This window comes from Lepisma saccharinum, chromosome 24, assembly GCF_977018435.1.
Source record: "Lepisma saccharinum chromosome 24, izLepSacc3.1, whole genome shotgun sequence".
NCBI lineage: Eukaryota > Metazoa > Arthropoda > Insecta > Zygentoma > Lepismatidae > Lepisma > Lepisma saccharinum.
In genome coordinates this window covers 58,006,941-58,023,538 of record NC_139252.1, presented here as the reverse complement: position 1 = coordinate 58,023,538, position 16,598 = coordinate 58,006,941, and positions in this window count along the sequence as shown.

Here is a 16,598-nt window from a genome sequence, read left to right as displayed (position 1 = left end):
AAAATCGCTTCGAAAGGTCAGAGATTTGAGTATATTCCGGACATCCAATGGAACGTGACGAGAGTCTTGAACACCATCCCGAAAGAAGACTTTTCTAAAAGTTTCCAGGACATGTACAGCCGTACTCAACGGTGCATAGCCATGGGAGGGGACTACTTCGAAGGACAGTAAGGTAGGTTTCATTAAGAATTCGTCTACTTTCGATATTCAGGATCATTCACCGAATTTTATTGTCAGAGGTTGTATATATATATATACACACACACACACATCAATTGGGCACTATGTTTTTCATTATAGTATAACAATTGTATAATACAATGTAAAATCAACAAAACAAATTATATCTAAGTTCTTATTAAATAGTGGACTAGTGTTGTAAAAGTAAAATATACAGTGTATGCAATCTAAATTTATTTCATAAAATTATTTAATTCCTGAAATTCGTTAACCGAATATAATGTATATTCCAATAGAAATTTTATTATCTTACTTTTAAAGACCGTCGGTCTCTAAAAATGTTTATAACTATTTAGTAAGGTATTGTATAACTGGTCTATGTTCTTTGGATATGTCCTCTGGTGTGGAGGTTGTCATCTGCTTCTTTGGCTATTTGTTCCAATTCTTGAAATTCTCATTGGCTAAAACAGAAAGAAAAATACAGTGATTGGCAATTTGATTGGTAATACTTGTGCATCCCACTGCACCTAAAGCGTTCCTAAAGTATGCGAAACAGAATAATGACCATATGTAACGACCTTGCCAGTAACTACTACGACGCAATTGTAAGATCGCGTGGTTGAGACGACCAACCTTAATGTTGAACTCTTAAAAAAATTGATGATTGAGATTGTTGGTTAAAAAAGACAAGAATATGGATGTAACAATTTGTAAGTTACATGTTAATTATCTTTCCAGTGTACTGTGTACAAGTGTGTTGGTTTTTCAAGTAGAGGAAGGTAAATATTAAAAAAATGTTTGAAGTGCGTTATTTGTGAAAGTAATGTCGTCTGTTTTCCTACACGCATTGAAGTTAATGTAACTTAAGTTGTTGTTCCTTCTTATCTTATAAAAAAACCTGAGAAGTCCGATTAAGGGAAGTTAGCAACTAGTGTTGTGCGATGTCCAGGAGATATCATGTATATGAGATATCGTCACGATATTTTAGCGATATATATCGTGTCGGCGATATACTGTCACGATATTTTGGAGATGTATATCGTGTTGGCGATATATCGTCACGTTATTTTGGAGCTTTATCGTGTTGGCGATATATCGTCACGATATTTTGGAGATGTATATCGTGTTGGCGATATATCGTCACGATATTTTGGAGATGTATATCGTGTTGGCGATATATCGTCACATTTCGCGATATATATCGTGGAGATGATATATCGCCGATATCACGATACGAAAAATATCATATCGTCTGACGATATATGGCGATATCAAAATTCCGATATCGTCCATCTCCATTATCAACCTTAGGACATTTAGGTGCGTGTCAAACAGTAACTTCAACTCGTTGCATCAAAAATTTCGGTATTAATATCCATTGTATACTTTTAGTGTGAACACCCTGTATTACATCACTGCATTTGGGCACGTATTTGTCGGTTTCTAGATAAATAGACTGAAATGAATTTAAAGCGATTAAATTCAAAGCACGGGCAGACATTAATGTTTGTAGTACATTGTGCCAAAAATATGCTTCGGGAACGAATATATGCGGGGGCCGTCACACGGTTCCTGTCAGCCTTGGTTGGATTACACATTGTGGCTGTCACGTGAGGCAAACACATTCGGCGCATTGGTTCTGCCAGGCTTCGGTTTTGGGCGGTAAAATGATAAAAGAGTTAACCTCGTCGCTAAATCTTCTATTCGCGAAGCTGGAATCGCGGGATTTCGTCCCACTTCACGAGATTAACAGAAAAATAAATCGGTTTCTGTATGCTCCGCAAAAGTTCCTGCATTGTGGCGATGTAAAATGCTCTGGTTATGAGCAAAGAGAAGGAAGGAAACTCGTAAATATTGCAAAATTTACGGTTATGGCTGCATATAGATAATTTTAAACGGTCCATCCGACTCATACGTTTGAAATACCAACAACAATTAATTTGTCAGTCTCTCTATCAGTAACCACGGAACCTTCAGCGATAAACACAGGTCCAACATTTGACGTGTGGGTGTCAAATTTTTTCTTAACTCTCTGCATTTTAAAATGTCACATGTGTAGAATTAAATGAATAAATATATTATGTATCTTCTTTTATTCATGTACTAATGCTTTTATTGACCTTGTTTGGTTTACGAAATCTAATTTTTCCTTCTTATTTCCAGGTACGTGTTCCGATGATTCTGTTCTCTTCAATCTCCTACGCGTATTTGGCAATTCCAGTTGGTAAGTTCTCAAGATGTTTCTGTTACACTTACGCACAATTGAGTCGTTGGGACATTTAAAATGGCAAGAATTAAAACGACATGATCTTCGTGTTTTGTGACGTCAATTAGATGACGCAATGTTGTGATTTCACAAAGTGGTTATTGACAACTCGAGAGTTTCACTACATCGGGAAATTTCGATAATTGTGTGGAAATGGAGAATTCTTTTCAGTCCCGAACGTCAGAATAATTAACATTTCCTTCCCAATCACGTACAGATCAAAATTTATACAATCCGCACACCCCATAGTTGCGGAAGTCAACGTGATGCTGAAAACGTTATCTTGTTATTTTGTTTGGCATGGTAGTTTATCGCTGTAGCTAACAGTGTAAATAGCAGAAAACAAAATTATTTATAATAAAATATCCCTACAATTTCACCATTCACCTCACATTAATTTTTTCCATGTATCGCAGGGAAGGCAAAGCCCCCCTGACCCCCCTCCCATGCGGGTGGTCTTAGACGTACTGGTACCTAACAAGTTAATGAGCAAAATATGTTGACTTGTCTCATCTAGGCTCAAAATAGGAAAGCAGTTGTAACAGTTGCCTGCAACATACTTTCGCTCGTGGCTGTACGAGCAGACTCTGCAGGGAAATTCTATAGGACGAGAAGGAAGACAAGCTGGCAACAAATCGTGTAAATAAAACATACATTTCTCCGCGCTAAAATTAAAGAAGAAAAGAAAGCCGTGATGTACGACCTATGTTAGAAGGGGGCTGGAGGTCGATCGATGCGTCAACATAAAGCAGGCCGCCATTACTCAAAAGCCCCCCACGACACGAAATCGCGTCAACAGATGGCGTTGCCTTCGCCCGGCGACAGGAAGTGCTTCGCAGGTGAAATGTAAATGAATGCAGCGGATGTGGTTCCGAAACGGAGATATGACGCGGATCACGTGACGGGTGATTTATTTCACGGTTCGTCCAATGAAATAGTTGCGTTACGTAGCAGGCAGCGCCTATTCGTCGTCTCCGTTTCGACAGATTTGCGCTTGACCTTGCCGTCGAGGAAAATGTGCTAGGCGGAAAACATGTTTCATCGTTTCTTAGAAACGACCTAATGGAGGAATTCAGCTTTTAATACCCCAAAAGCTGGAAAATAAGTAGTTCAAGAAACTACCTAATGGAGAAATTCAACTTTCAATACCCCAAAAGCTGGAAAATATGTAGTTCAAGAAACTACCTAATGGAGAAATTCAACTTTCAATACCCCAAATTCTGGAAAATAAATAGTTCAAGAATCTACCAAATGGAGGAATTCAACTTTCAATACCCCAAAATCTGGAAAATAGGTAGTTCAAGAATCTACCAAATGAAGGAATTCAACTTTCAATACCCCAAAATCTGGAAAATAAATAGTTCAAGAATCTACCAAATGGAGGAATTCAGCTTTCAATACCCCAAAAACTGGAAAGTAGATAGTTCAAGAAACTACCTAATGGAGAAATTCAGCTTTCAATACCCCAAAAACTGGAAAATAGATAGTTCAAGAAACTACCTAATGGAGAAATTCAACTTTCAATACCCCAAAAGCTGGAAAATAGGTAGTTCAAGAAACTACCTAATGGAGAAATTCAAATTTCAATACCCCAAAAGCTGGAAAATAGGTATTTCAAGAAACTACCTAATGGAGAAATTCAGCTTTCAATACCCCAAAATCTGGAATATAGGTAGTTCAAGAAACTACCTAATGAAGAAATTCAACTTTCCAATATCCCAAAATCTGGAAAATAGGTAGTTCAAGAAACTACCTAATGGAGAAATTCAACTTTCAATACCCCAAAAACTGGAAAATAGATAGTTCAAGAAATTACCTAATGGAGAAATTCAGCTTTCAAGACCCCAAAAACTGGAAAATAGATAGTTCAAGAAACTACCTAATGGAGAAATTCAGCTTTCAAGACCCCAAAATCTGGAATATAGGTAGTTCAAGAAACTACCTAATGGAGAAATTCAGCTTTCAATACCCCCAAAATCTGGAATATAGGTAGTTCAAAAAACTACCTAATGGAGAAATTCAGCTTTCAAGACCCCAAAATCTGGAATATAGGTAGTTCAAGAAACTACCTAATGGAGAAATTCAACTTTCAATACCCCAAAAACTGGAAAATAGATAGTTCAAGAAACAACCTAATGGAGAAATTCAGCTTTCAATACCCCAAAATCTGGAATATAGGTAGTTCAAGAAACTAGCTAATGGAGAAATTCAGCTTTCAATACCCCAAAATCTGGAATATAGGTAGTTCAAGAAACTACCTAATGGAGAAATTCAACTTTCAATACCCCAAAAACTGGAAAATAGATAGTTCAAGAAACTACCTAATGGAGAAATTCAGCTTTCAATACCCCAAAAACTGGAAAATAGATAGTTCAAGAAACTACCTAATGGAGAAATTCAGCTTTCAATAGCCCAAAAACTGGAAAATAGATAATTCAAGAAACTACCTAATGGAGAAATTCAACTTTCAATACCCAAAAAATCTGGAATATAGATATTTCAAGAAACGACCTAATGGAGAAATTCAACTTTCAATACCCAAAAAGCTGGAAAATAGGTAGTTCAAGAAACTACCTAATGGAGACATTCAACTTTCAATACCCCAAAAGCTGGAAAATAGGTAGTTCAAGAAACTACCTAATGGAGAAATTCAACTTTCAATACCCCAAAAGGTAGTTGAAGAAACTACCTAATGGAGAAATTCAACTTTCAATACCCAAAAAGCTGGAAAATAGGTAGTTCAAGAATCTACCAAATGGAGAATTCAAATTTCAATACCCCAAAAGCTGGAAAATAGGTATTTCAAGAAACTACCTAATGGAGAAATTCAAATTTCAATACCCCAAAAGCTGGAAATTGGGTAGTTCAAGAATCTACCAAATGGAGAAATTCAACTTTCAATACCCCAAAAACTGGAAAGTAGATAGTTCAAGAAACTACCTAATGGAGAAATTCAGCTTTCAATACCCCAAAAACTGGAAAATAGATAGTTCAAGAAACTACCTAATGGAGAAATTCAACTTTCAATACCCCAAAAACTGGAAAATAGGTAGTTCAAGAAACTACCTATTGGAGAAATTCAAATTTCAATACCCCAAAAACTGGAAAATAGGTATTTCAAGAAACTACCTAATGGAGAAATTCAGCTTTCAATACCCCAAAATCTGGAATATAGGTAGTTCAAGAAACTACCTAATGAAGAAATTCAACTTTCCAATATCCCAAAATCTGGAAAATAGGTAGTTCAAGAAACTACCTAATGGAGAAATTCAACTTTCAATACCACAAAAACTGGAAAATAGATAGTTCAAGAAACTACCTAATGGAGAAATTCAGCTTTCAAGACCCCAAAAACTGGAAAATAGATAGTTCAAGAAACTACCTAATGGAGAAATTCAGCTTTCAAGACCCCAAAATCTGGAATATAGGTAGTTCAAGAAACTACCTAATGGAGAAATTCAGCTTTCAATACCCCCAAAATCTGGAATATAGGTAGTTCAAAAAACTACCTAATGGAGAAATTCAGCTTTCAAGACCCCAAAATCTATAATATAGGTAGTTCAAGAAACTACCTAATGGAGAAATTCAACTTTCAATACCCCAAAAACTGGAAAATAGATAGTTCAAGAAACTACCTAATGGAGAAATTCAGCTTTCAATACCCCAAAATCTGGAATATAGGTAGTTCAAGAAACTACCTAATGGAGAAATTCAGCTTTCAATACCCCAAAATCTGGAATATAGGTAGTTCAAGAAACTACCTAATGGAGAAATTCAACTTTCAATACCCCAAAAACTGGAAAATAGATAGTTCAAGAAACTACCTAATGGAGAAATTCAGCTTTCAATACCCCAAAAACTGGAAAATAGATAGTTCAAGAAACTACCTAATGGAGAAATTCAGCTTTCAATACCCCAAAAACTGGAAAATAGATAGTTCAAGAAACTACCTAATGGAGAAATTCAACTTTCAATACCCAAAAAATCTGGAATATAGATATTTCAAGAAACGACCTAATGGAGAAATTCAACTTTCAATACCCAAAAATCTGGAAAATAGGTAGTTCAAGAAACTACCTAATGGAGACATTCAACTTTCAATACCCCAAAAGCTGGAAAATAGGTAGTTCAAGAAACTACCTAATGGAGAAATTCAACTTTCAATACCCCAAAAGGTAGTTGAAGAAACTACCTAACGGAGAAATTCAACTTTTCAATACCCCAAAATCTGGAAAATGTGTAGTTCAAGAAACTACCTTATGGAGAAATTCAACTTTCAATACCCCAAAAGCTGGAAAATAAGTATTTCAAGAATCTACCAAATGGAGAATTCAAATTTCAATACCCCAAAAGCTGGAAAATAGGTAGTTCAAGAAACTACCTAATGGAGAAATTCAAATTTCAATACCCCAAAAGCTGGAAATTGGGTAGTTCAAGAATCTACCAAATGGAGAAATTCAACTTTCAATACCCCAAAAACTGGAAAGTAGATAGTTCAAGAAACTACCTAATGGAGAAATTCAGCTTTCAATACCCCAAAAACTGGAAAATAGATAGTTCAAGAAACTACCTAATGGAGAAATTCAACTTTCAATACCCCAAAAACTGGAAAATAGGTAGTTCAAGAAACTACCTAATGGAGAAATTCAAATTTCAATACCCCAAAAGCTGGAAAATAGGTATTTCAAGAAACTACCTAATGGAGAAATTCAGCTTTCAATACCCCAAAATCTGGAATATAGGTAGTTCAAGAAACTACCTAATGAAGAAATTCAACTTTCCAATATCCCAAAATCTGGAAAATAGGTAGTTCAAGAAACTACCTAATGGAGAAATTCAACTTTCAATACCCCCAAAAACTGGAAAATAGATAGTTCAAGAAACTACCTAATGGAGAAATTCAGCTTTCAAGACCCCAAAAACTGGAAAATAGATAGTTCAAGAAACTACCTAATGGAGAAATTCAGCTTTCAAGACCCCAAAATCTGGAATATAGGTAGTTCAAGAAACTACCTAGTGGAGAAATTCAGCTTTCAATACCCCCAAAATCTGGAATATAGGTAGTTCAAAAAACTACCTAATGGAGAAATTCAGCTTTCAAGACCCCAAAATCTGGAATATAGGTAGTTCAAGAAACTACCTAATGGAGAAATTCAACTTTCAATACCCCAAAAACTGGAAAATAGATAGTTCAAGAAACTACCTAATGGAGAAATTCAGCTTTCAATACCCCAAAATCTGGAATATAGGTAGTTCAAGAAACTACCTAATGGAGAAATTCAGCTTTCAATACCCCAAAATCTGGAATATAGGTAGTTCAAGAAACTACCTAATGGAGAAATTCAACTTTCAATACCCCTAAAACTGGAAAATAGATAGTTCAAGAAACTACCTAATGGAGAAATTCAGCTTTCAATACCCCAAAAACTGGAAAATAGATAGTTCAAGAAACTACCTAATGGAGAAATTCAGCTTTCAATACCCCAAAAACTGGAAAATAGATAGTTCAAGAAACTTCCTAATGGAGAAATTCAACTTTCAATACCCAAAAAATCTGGAATATAGATATTTCAAGAAACGACCTAATGGAGAAATTCAACTTTCAATACCCAAAAAGCTGGAAAATAGGTAGTTCAAGAAACTACCTAATGGAGACATTCAACTTTCAATACCCCAAAAGCTGGAAAATAGGTAGTTCAAGAAACTACCTAATGGAGAAATTCAACTTTCAATACCCCAAAAGGTAGTTGAAGAAACTACCTAATGGAGAAATTCAACTTTTCAATACCCCAAAATCTGGAAAATGTGTAGTTCAAGAAACTACCTAATGGAGAAATTCAACTTTCAATACCCCAAAAGCTGGAAAATAAGTATTTCAAGAATCTACCAAATGGAGAATTCAAATTTCAATACCCCAAAAGCTGGAAAATAGGTAGTTCAAGAAACTACCTAATGGAGAAATTCAAATTTCAATACCCCAAAAGCTGGAAATAGGGTAGTTCAAGAATCTACCAAATGGAGAAATTCAACTTTCAATACCCCAAAAGCTGGAAAATAAGTAGTTCAAGAATCTACCAAATGGAGAAATTCAACTTTCAATACCCCAAAAGCTGGAAAATAGGTATTTCAAGAAACTACCTAATGAAGAGATTCAACTTTCGATACCCCAAAGCTGGAGAATAGGTATTTCAAGAATCTAGCAAATGGAGAAATTCAACTTTCAATACCCCAAACAGTTTGGAAAATATGTAGTTCAAGAAACTACCTAATGGAGAAATTCAAATTTCAATACCCCAAAAGCTGGAAAATAGGTAGTTCAAGAAACTACCTAATGGAGAAATTCAAATTTCAATACCCCAAAAGCTGGAAAATAAGTAGTTCAAGAAACTACCTAGTGAAGAAATTCAAATTTCAATACCCCAAACAGTTGGAAAATATGTAGTTCAAGAAACTACCTAATGAAGAAATTCAAATTTCAATACCCCAAAAAGCTGGAAAATAAGTAGTTCAAGAAACTACCTAATGGAGAAATTCAAATTTCAATACCCCAAAAGCTGTAAAATAAGTAGTTCAAGAAACTTCCTAATGGAGAAATTCCACTTTCAATACCCCCATAGCTGGAGAATAGGTAGTTCAAGAGGAATTGAAGACAAAAAGTACACTCTGTCCCAGGAATATTTGGAGCAGGCGAACGAAAACAAGTGCCTGCGCACATAGTGACTCGAGATGGCTGGACCAATAAACGCGTGAGAAGGAAAGTGAGTGCATGAAGGGGCAAACACGGCTGCATCTAGCAGTCTTTCGCAGCAGCGCGTATTGCTTCGCCCCACCCACTCGCTTTCTTCCCTTCTCTGCCGTTATGCGCGGTATTGCTCCACATACTCCATAGGCAGAGTGTATTAAAAGCACGAATATGAATATATGTCGGAAAATGTTTGAAAATATGGAACTGATATGTCGAAATAAATTTCATATGTGAAATATACGTATTGGAGAATGTAATACATGCAAGAGAAATGGATCACTCAAAATGCTGACCAACGAAGACTTTATTTTCAAATAAAGACACCATAAACGTGACATTTGAATCTTATCGCAAGGTCTTCTTCAGACTTTGAACCAATTTTTTTAGAAAAAAATGAAAATGAAAACAGTATCTTTTAGCTTCTTGCAACGGTTCGCAAAGATAACAGAAATAAACATTAATTTTTAAATTTTTATTTGGTTTATTTTATTTAGCTTTTCTGCCCCTTTTTTTAATCGCAAAGATGAGGATGATGATGAAATTGATGAAGGGATACTCACAATGAACACCCATGCCGGGATTCGACCCCGGAACTTCTGGCCACTCCTCCTAGGAGGTAGGCAAATAAACATTGATTTTAACATCATATGAAGATGTGTATTTACATATAATTTCGTTTCCTGATAATCAGATTTTATAATACTCAAGCGCCCCCGTGGCGGAGTGGTTAGCACGTAGTTTTTATGACGCCAGGGGTCCCGGGTTCGAATCCCGGCCTGGACATGTGTGTTTTTTGTGAGTATCCCTTCATCAACTTCCATCAGATCATCTCTCATCCCATCTTCGCAAATTAACCAAAAGTGGCACAAAAAGCGAAGTAAAATAAAGCAAATGAATGAATCAAACGCCTGATCGAGACTAGCAGTTTACTTGCATTGCATTGTAGCACTGAACTCGACCAGAACTGTACCTAAACCCGCCTTCTCAAACGCGCAGTTCATAAAAGCAGCATATCCAAGCGCATACGGGACACAAACCAACTCTTCGTAGAAACTCTATCCGGTACTTCCGAGGGTGTAAATTTATAAGATTGATAGGTTTAGAATGTTATCGCCAAGTCCAAATAATCACCCCTGACACTTTCTTTTGTTTCCACTAATTATTTCCCCGAGTTCTTTGTCCTCCACCCCTCCCTGGAGTAGTGACGAGACGAACCTGTTCAGATCGAACCGGATCTCGAGTGTTGGACTCGTTCCAAAGAAGAAAAAAATGGTTCCCTCTGCATTCTTTTCTCAGCAAGAAAATGTCTTCCTTGAAGTGATATTTTCACTGCTCCGATCTTGTTTTTACAGTCTTCGCTCGTTAAATTTTTACAGCTCGCGGCATGTATGTTGAAAAACAAAAGAGCGGCGTTTTCCGTTGGATTGAAACCGATGGCGCAGGTAGGGAAAAACCTTGATCGTCCCATTCAAAGGATTGCTATCCTTGATTGAGAAGCAACTGGAGGTGTAACAAGCGGCACTAGCTACATAATTGCGAGTAGAGACGCCTCAAGGTCAAGATCCCAACCCACGCCCTTCTTCCTACCTCTCGTCTGAACGCTGTTGCCTGGCTGCAGTGTTGCCAGTAGCATAGTAGTGATTTCCACTATATCACCTAGTTTTTACCCTAACGTTAGCCTCACCAATATGATTATCATTTATATTATTTGGGTGAATTAATAATACAAAACATATATTAGCACATCTTGTACCGGAAGGTGTACCAGCACTATTAATACCAATTATTGTAGGTATTGAAGTAATTAGAAATTTAATTCGTCCAATAACTCTATCAGTACGACTAGCAGCAAATATAATAGTTGGGCACCTAATAATATCAATAATTGGAAATACAGGAACAATATTAGAAATTATTGGACTTTCAATATTAATTTTAGCACAGATTATATTAATTATCATGCATTATTAATTGCTATTTATTCCAGAGAATCAAAATAACTAATGCCAACAAATCAAAACCACCCATATCACAGCCCATGGCCTGCAGCAGGGGCCGTTAGAGCAATAATATTAACAACAGGCCTAATTAGATGATTCCACCAACAAAATACTATTACTAATAGGGGTAATAACTATACTCCTTACAATAATTCAATGATGACGAGACATTTCAAGAGAAAGAAAAAATCAAGGATTACATACAAATCAAGTTATAATAGGCCTACGATGAGGTATAATTTTATTTATTATTTCAGAAGTACTATTTTTCGTGTCATTCTTTTGAGCATTTTTCCACAGAAGTTATCCCCAACAATTGAACTAGGAATATTATGACCACCAAAAGGAATTACCCCATTCAATCCAATACAAGTACCTTTATTAAATACAGCAATTCTGCTAGCATCAGGAGTAACAGTAACATGAGCCCATCATAGTCTATTAAGAGTCATTAAAAGTTACAATTTAAAGTCACGCAACCGAGATTTTGAACGTACGTAACTTTTGTACAAAAAGAGATATAGCCATGAACCTTGCACTGGATATTTCCTTTGTCTATGTGGATGTTTCCTTAAACGTTAAACAAGAAAGTGATTCTCTACATGAACGTTCAGTATGGAGGGGGGGAGGGAAGTCAGTAAGGTGTAAAAAAAAATCTGTACAAAGTGAATACAAGACAGCTATGGACCCGCTTGCAATAATTTTCGATGTGTATGAATGATTTGATTTACTTCATTTTACTTCGCTTTTTGTGCCACTTTTGACTAATTTGCGAAGATGGGGATGAGTGATGATGTAATGAAATTGATGAATGGACACACAAATATCCATGCCCAGGCCAGGATTCGAACCCTGGACCCCTGGCGTCGTAGCGCGATGTGCTAACCACTCTGCCACAGGGGCCGGAAATGTTGTTGTGATGTGTATGGATGGTCCGTGGCGAAATACAAAAAGAACGATATTTTTTAACGCATTTTAATGTTTCCTGCAGATTAAGTATGATACGTTCACAAAAGATATGTTTTTTTTTTTACGTATTATGAGGTGTACTGGCAACATTGGTCGTGTCAGGTATGCCCGACATCTGGCTATGTTATTCAATCAATGCCAAGAGAAAATGAAAGATTTGAAATTTGTTGTAGGTTAATTTCTTGTGCGTTGTGCCTATGTCGTTGCTTCATAATCAAGAAGTCACGGGTTCGATACCCGGTGGAGGTGGCTCGTATCCCACTTTTGAACTATGAGTCCAGTACCGACCAGCCTATCTGTGTATAAAGTGGACTTCAACTAACTCATTTCTTCTTCTCTCTGTCTCTCAATGCGCCTCTGTGTGCTTGTGTTGAAAACATGGTAATTTACGAACTGGTAGCCATTACACGTTTGAGTTTCCTTCAGAGTAAAACATATCTCTATCCATGCGTGGTGGTGTCCATGAGTGCGTATTTGTGTGCGTGCTTAATCATATGCGCGTAAGTGTGCGTGCGTGTGTGTGCGAAATGAGTTAGGAAGAAAGCAATATAAACACTTAGGCAGGAGAACGTAAATGTTAACAAAGTGTAAGCCAAACATTGCCGGGCGAAAGGCAGGAAATTTCCTCCTAAACGTGTTTCTCGGTGGTTCTGCAGTTTGTCGCTTGGCAGCGCCACTAAAGCTTTTTTTTTTCGCCGTATCTTCAACCTAGTTAATGTCTATGTGCCACACAGTGTTGCCACATGAAGGGGAATTTCGATGAAAAATATCACAATTTCAGGGAAATTTTAGGACTTTCGTCTCTACATTATTACAATTTATGTTAAGTTCCAGTTTCATATTCACATTTTTTTTCTGTTCCTTCTTATTTTTGCTCTGAAGCCTGCATCTATTTATATTTCTTTTAAGCTTATTGTACGTTGCTTTCTTTTCTGTATCTTCATATAATTGTAACGATGAGAATGAACGATTTAATTAATTCCTGACTATGATTCAAGCCTGGGACATCTGACCAGAAAGCGATGAAGCTGACATGTATGTGAAAAATTTGTGTAATATTTTTTTATTCATACGAACGTGGACCAACGGAAATTTTACTACTGCTACTGATGCTGCTGCTACTACAACTACCACTGCTAATAATAATAATAACAATTATTATTTTATTGTTATTATATGTATTTGTTTAGGTGAAGGGAAATTGTGGTCCAAAACGGGAAATTGTGCCCCTTGGAAAGGGAAATTGTGTCCTCAGATTTTAGCAACACTGGTGCCACACTCAATAGGGACATTGACTGACCACATACTGTATGTAACCACGCTCTGTTGTTACTTAAATGTACGTTTTCTTCTTTCTTGAAAATGTTGTCTCGTGCCAGGGAGTGCGCCCATTAGAGGGGAGGGAATTTCACATGTGGTGTAAAGATTAACCTCATTAGAGAACTTCGTCGTTTGGGAAACAGATGGTCGTTCAGATTATTCTACTAGTGTGAACCTTAATGCAAGGTTGCCAACTAGTTTTCCCATCCTTATATTGAATTATTGTTTTAAGTCCACTTTATGCACAGAAAGGCTATTCGAGACTGGACCTACAGTTTGAAGTGGTATCCGAACCACTATGTGCCTCCACAGGGAATCGAACCCGGAACCCATTGCGCAATCGGGGAAGAACGATCCTCATAGTCAGCGTTAGTCTAGAAGAGCGTGAAGCTATCTAAGACTATGGATTATTAAAACTATGTAATAAATTGAATTCCATCCGTAGAGCTCTTGTTGAGTTAGGGCCGGAAGGGTGAAGCGACTTGCAGCCCTAGCTGGCAACCCCTTGGAAAGATGACCTTTCGTTTGAGGTTTAACAGCGATAAGAGGAAATTCTTTCTTTTCAACCAAGTAACTGTAACTCAGATACGATTTGAAAGAAGTCGCTGTAAGTCAGTTTACTTGTTGAACCAAATAACTGTATCAGTTACTATTTGAACCAAGTAACTGCGACTCAGTTACTTTTTGAACCAAGTGACTGCAATTCAATTACTTTCTGAACCAACTGAATACAATTCAGTTACTTTCTGAACCAAGTGACTGCAAAGCAGTTACTTTTTGATTTGAACCAAGTGAATACAATTCAGTTACTTTCTGAACCAAGTGACTGCAATTATTTTACTTTTTGAACCAAGTGACTGCAATTCAGTTACTTTTTGAACCAAGTGAATGCAATTCAGTTACATTTTGAACCAAGTGACTGCAATTCAGTTACTTTTTGAACCAAGTGAATGCAATTCAGTTACTTTTTGAACCAAGTGAATGGAAAGCAGTTACTTTTTGAACCAAGTGACTACAAATCGGTTACATTTTGAACCAAGTGACTTCATATCGGTTACTTTTTAAACCAAGTGACTGCAACTCAATTACATTTTGAACCAAGTGACTGCAACTCAGTTACTTTTTAAACCAAGTGACTGCAACTCAGTTACATTTTGAACCAAGTGACTGCAACTCAGCTACATTTTGAACCAAGTGACTGCAATTCAGTTACATTTTGAACCAAGTGACTGCAATTCAGTTACATTTTGAACCAAGTGACTGCAATTCAGTTACATTTTGAACCAAGTGACTGCAATTCAGTTACTTTTTAAACAAAGTGACTGCAATTCAGTTACTTTTTAAACCAAGTGACTGCAACTAAATTACATTTTGAACCAAGTGACTGCAACTCAGTTACATTTTGAACCAAGTGACTGCAACTCAGTTACATTTTGAACCAAGTGACTGTAACTCAGTGACTTTTGAACCAAGTTGAACCTTTATACCAGAAGCAGACCAGCACTTCAACAAATGTTATTTCCCCTTTGAGCACATGACCTTGCGTTCTCGAGATTTATGGCTTTTCGATGATTCACGTACCAGTGTTGCCACTCTAAGAGCAGAATTTCCTTTTCTGAGGTAAAGATTTCCCTTTGGATCTATTTTTCCCCTTCGTATAAAAAAAATTGAAATGTTCGTTCACAAAAGTTACCCGTAGAAAACATCAACCTACAAATATTAAGATTGACTGATTGAATGAAAATAACAGAAAAGGAGGTTATTGATATCAGATTGTACACAAATAGGGAAAATTTTGGAAGTTTTATGAGAATGGTTATCTCGTTAGGTTTATACTTGTGATATTAGAATATTTTTTTAAACTTAAGACATTAATTATTCCCAGTCCAAATTATAATTATTGTGTTGGGATTAATTTAGACGCATGAGCCCGAAATGCTCCTACCTTGAGATAAATAAATAGGTATTTTTTTTTTCATTTGCGGAAACAGTATTTCCCAATAGATTGAATGTAAAATGTGAACCTAATATCTTCAAATTACCATGCAATTTTACAAAAAAATCCCTTTTTTACCCTTTTCACCTAAGATTTTACCTCAAATTGCCTGTATGTGGCAACACTGCCACGTGAATCTCCTTTTTCTCGTTTCCAATCTTCTCTTCTCATAATATTTGCTCTGTTTCCCTTCCTCTGACGTCAATTGTTTTGCTGGAAGAATCCCTGGGAGGGAAGGCATATAGATCTTCTGCCAGGGCCGGCGGGCGGTCTGCTCCAGGTGTGAGTCAGGTAGAAACAAAAATGGCCGCCATGTTCTTTGGCCCCCGCGATAAGGAAGACATCTGCTGAGCTGCCTTTTTGGCTTGCTTTCCTTCCACGCGTAAACAATCGGCCCACCTGTCACACGTCATGTGACCGCCCACGGGACGGGGAAAGTTGGTGGAATTTCGAAGTTCGAATAGTAATCTCTTTCCAATGACGAAGCATAGAGTAGAATCTCGTTAATACGCACCACGCGAGATAGTGAAGGTCGGTCTTGTTAAGCCCACTTTAGAAGAAAGCATTTTGATTAGCATTTTTCTTAACATTTGTGCCATGACCAAAAAGCTTCCGTATAAAGTGAGAAATCTTATGACATCGTTCATGGCATTTCTCAAGGATTGGATCGGTCCGTATCATTTTTCGTAGCGTAACCAATCAGAAGCGAGCTCTAGGTCACGAGCGCAGTTGTAATGGCGGCCGCGTGAGATGTAAACAACGTATCACCTCACACTTTTAAACGACGATAACTATTCAACCGAGAGGAATATCGCTTCGCATTAAATGGTTTTAGGTAGAGAAGAATGGCGCTGATTAAATGCATACTTTACAACGTTTACTGTACACGTATGGAAGAATACTTTAGCTTTTTAAATTGTAAAAACCGTGCACTCGCCATATATGGTGTAACTCTATGTGCCTATCGTTCTGTATGTATCATACTATAGATGTCTGGCGATGCGGGTGTATAACGTTTGCTTCCTGGTGTACTTCACATCCGGTTTATTCTCATTTCTCCCGAAGTAAGTGCTCAATCAATAATGGTAAAGTAAACGATTTGAGATACAATGTAATCTTCAA